The sequence below is a fragment of the Primulina tabacum genome, chromosome 3, assembly GCF_025594145.1.
Source record: "Primulina tabacum isolate GXHZ01 chromosome 3, ASM2559414v2, whole genome shotgun sequence".
Lineage (NCBI taxonomy): Eukaryota > Viridiplantae > Streptophyta > Magnoliopsida > Lamiales > Gesneriaceae > Primulina > Primulina tabacum.
Genome location: NC_134552.1, coordinates 49780791 through 49785265, shown reverse-complemented (window position 1 = coordinate 49785265; position 4475 = coordinate 49780791).

Below are 4475 nucleotides of genomic sequence, written 5' to 3'. Positions count from 1 at the left end.
TCTTACCATCCTCGGGAGGAACTAGTATTGGTGTGGATGCGAGTTTTGTCTTCAGGGTTTCAAAGCTTCTTTCACATTCCTCATTCCAAATAAATTTCGAATTTTTCTGAGTAAGTTTGGTGAGTGGGATGGCTATTGAAGAAAATCCTTCCACAAATTTTCTATAGTAGCCTGCTAAACCCAGAAAACTCCTGACTTCAGTTACTGTCTTTGGTTGTGGCCAATCCTTGATTGCTTCCACCTTTTTAGGGTCTACTGACACCCCTAATTCAGAAATTATATGACCTAAGAACGCCACACTTTTTAACCAAAATTCACATTTCTTGAATTTGGCATATAGTTCTTTTTCTCGAAGTGTCTGCAAAGTGAGACGCAGATGCTCTTTGTGTTCTTCTTCACTTCGTGAGTACACAAGGATATCATCTATGAAGACAACCACAAACTTGTCGAGATATGGTTTGAATACCCGATTCATCAGGTCCATGAATGCTGCAGGAGCATTTGTTAGGCCAAATGGCATTACCGTGAATTCGTAATGTCCATATCTTGTCCTAAAAGCAGTTTTAGGGATGTCTTCCGCTTTGACCTTCAACTGATGGTAACCAGATCTCATATCTAGTTTTGAGAAGACCTTGGCTCCCTTTAACTGATCGAAAAGATCATCTATTCTTGGGAGTGGGTACTTATTCTGTATGGTGATCTTGTTCAACTCCCGGTAGTCAATACATAGCCTCATGCTTCCGTCCTTATTCTTTACAAAAAGCACTGGGGCTCCCCATGGGGATGCACTGGGGCGAATCTGCTTCTCGTCTAGTAATTCATGCGGTTGCTCCTTTAGCTCCTTTAATTCAGCTGGAGCCATTCGGTATGGTGCCTTTGATATTGGTGCAGCACCAGGGACCAAATTGATTTCAAATTCTACTTCCCTATCTGGTATCTCTCCCGGTAGTTCCTCGGGAAAAACGTCTGGAAATTCTTGAACAATTGGAATATCCTCCAACTTTGGGACTTCTTCTTCTTTGATTTCATTGATCACTGCCAGGTAAATTTCTTCTCCTCCCTTTATAGCTTTCCAGGCTCTTGAAGCCGATAGTAGAGATTTTCTTTCTTTGGATTTTCCGTGATATACGACTTCCCCTTTTGTCGGAGTTTGAAGTCTAATATCTTTCTTTTGACAGTCTACTATGGCATGGTTTCTGGCTAACCAGTCCATTCTAAGGATGATGTCAAACTCAACCATATTGAGTTGAATTAATTCCACTTCAAAAGTTTGATTGCTGATACAAATTTTACAGTTTCTATACACTTTGTGTGCTTCAATTGTTTTTCTGGCAGGTGTTGCTACTCTTAACGGTTCACTAAGAATATCATGCTCAAGTTTAAGCTTTTTAGCAAATCTTCTAGAACCAATTGAATGTGTGGCGCCACAATCAAACAAAGCATATGCAGGCATTTTATTGAGTAAGATGGTACATGCCACCACTTCGTTGTTTTTATCGGCTTCCTCTTGGGTTATTGCATAAACCCGAGCATTAGACTTATTTTCATGTTGTTTGCTGGGCTCCGTCCCTTTGTCCTTGTTGTCTGGACAATCATTAATTCTATGACCCACCTTTCCGCACTTAAAACAAGCGCATGTCTTCCGATAACATTCTCCAACATGTTTCTGTCGACATATATCACACCACTTTCCTTCGGTGTTACCAGCACTGCCAGGATTCCCTTTGAAAGACCCACCTGAATAATTTGGTTTCTTAAACTTGGGACCATTCTGAGTAGATTGACTGCTACATCGGTCTTTTGTTCTTGTTTTCTTCCTCGCGTCGCTTGATATAAGTTTCTGCGCTCATTGCAGCGCCCATCAAATCCACAAAGCTGTTTGGCTTGAATACTGCCAATGCCGACCGAATTCGACTGTTGAGTCCTTTCTTGAATCGATGCATTTTTAACGTTTCATCCGACATGATCGTTGGGACATAGGTTCCCAGATCGTTGAACCGTGAAGTGTATTCCATCATTGACATGTCCGGAGGCTGTTTGAAGTTTTCGAATTCACCCAACTTCTGTAGTCGAAATTCAGCGGGATAGTATTGTTACAAAAATCTTCTCTTAAAAATCTGTCATGTGATCTCTTCCACTTCTGCCAAAGATGCCGACACAGTTTCCCACCATTTCCTAGCTCGGTCTTCCAAAAATGGTGTTACAACCTCCACTCTCAGTTCTTCAGGTATCTCCAGTAAAGGTAGTTGTGTTTCGACGTTCTTGAGCCAGTTGTGGCTGACTTCTGGGTCTGGGTTCCCATCGAAAGTTGGAACTCAATTCCTTCTGAGAGATTCGTAATGGTACTTAATCCCACTGCGGTTGCGGTTCAGGTGGTGGTTGGATGGCGTTAGCCAATGGGTTCACGAATCCTTGTAACGTTGCAGCTACGATAGTAGCTATTGCCATCATATCCTCTTGACTGAGATTCACTCTGGGTGGTGGTGGATTTTCGTTTTGATTGGCACCACGGGGGTTACGGTTGTTTCGGGGTGGTCTGCCTGCCATTTCCTATAAATATGTATTTTATTAATTTGTTTGCCACAATATTTAATCAAAGGAATAATTTCATTAAATTGTAAAAATTTTCATACAACCAAATATTTTTCAAAACAAATGATTAATTAAATATTTCTAGATAAAATCGAAGCCTATTCTAGAACTCTCTCTCCCTACTCGTCTATTACTTCTCCGTCCCCTACTGCTTCATTAATTTCTTCCTCCACAGGGTTCTCTTCCAGTTGTTCTATGAGTTCTTCCATATTGACCATCTCATTTTGTAGGTGCTCAATGTAATTCTGCAGTTGTGTGTTGTGGTGATCAAGGTTGTTTACTTCATCCTGTAGTTCTTGTATTGTTGATTGACTTACCTTCTCATCGATTTCTTGCTCCTCGATTCGTTCTTCCAGACAGCGCTGCGTTTTGAGAAGACTATTATCCCGGATTTCTAGCGTAAAAATCCTATCTTGCGCTTTCTTCAACTCTTGTTTGGTGATCTCGTGCTGACGTTCTGACTCTAGATGACAAGCAGCGTAACGTCTAACGTCTTCACGTAGTTTCTTCTCTTCCACTCGGGCCTCACGAAGATCCTCCATCATGCATACGTTATTCCCATCCAACTGGTAGTTATCTCTCTCGAGTTTTTCATTTTTTTCTTTCAGTGTTTTAATTTCTGACTCCTTTTCCTGAAGTTGTTTTTGAAGTTCATGTATAATGCTTTGGAGATCCATACTAGTTTCCATGAAAAAAACATTTTTCTAGATAAGATAATCGTCAAATTTTAAATATGCAATAATAGAACGATAATAGAAAGTTTCAAAATAATTTGATACACATAATATTTTCTCAGTCACAAATTTACTACAATCCAGATTCTTTATTATAATGCTAATCTAATCGAACATCTCTCCGCCGTTGCTGTCACTGGCACTGTCGTCTCCGGCCACCTCCATCGGTGCTACCTCCCCTTCCTCCATGTTCTCTATCATTAAATGTAGGTAGTTGTTCTGCTCTTGAAGTCTGTCATAGTGTCGTGAAGCTTCGAAACGTACAGGTCCTGTTTAGCGTTGAACTCTTCTAGGCGCTGACGGGCCTGCGTATCATGTCCCCGTTCTATCTCTACTCTCTCCAGTAACTCCCTGTTGAGTGAAGCTAAGTGCGCGATGCGAGCTGAGTCAGTCGGTATATGTAGAAGTTGGCTCTCAGCCAAATCCAGATGGTGAGTAAGTTGCTGCACGTCAGTCTCCAGTATGTGCCTAATTTCACTAAGCTCCTGTTTTTCCAGTTTCTCCCTAGCCAGTTGCGCCTTCAGAGTCGCAATCTCCCTAGCTTGATTATCTATGGTAAGCTGACGCATACGAAGAGCAGCCTGAGCGCGAGTACGTGGAGCAGCCATTTCGTAGGATAAAAATCGAAAGCAAAGCATCAGAATCGTATAAAGGATAGAAAGACACAAATAGTAGAAACAAAGTTGTCGTGGAAAATTTTCGATATTCAGAGTTTGTGGAATGATCGAAGAGATAGATTTTTGAAGTCTATTCGAAATTTAGGAAACAGATGAAAGTTAGACTTCAAGAACGGATGAAAGTTGGACTCAAATTGGGATACACTAGGCTTTTGCCAAAATTCGACTTCGCCAAATTTTGTCTATCAAAATCCCAGCGGGATTATGAACCTGGTGGCTCTGATACCACTTAAATGTCACGCCCCGAGTCCCAAGCGTAGATGGCATCCGGTATTGTTTAACAATTACTTGAAAACAATTAAGCATCGTATCAAAATGCCAAAAACCAGTCTTTTTCATAAATTAAACGATGTCTTTACATTGACAATAGAATTAGAAATACATCAGAGTTTCAAATAGCGGAAACGAAAGGAAAGCAAAATCTTGAGTTCTGATCTTGATCTCCGGTTCACCAACCCCAGAATGCATCTTG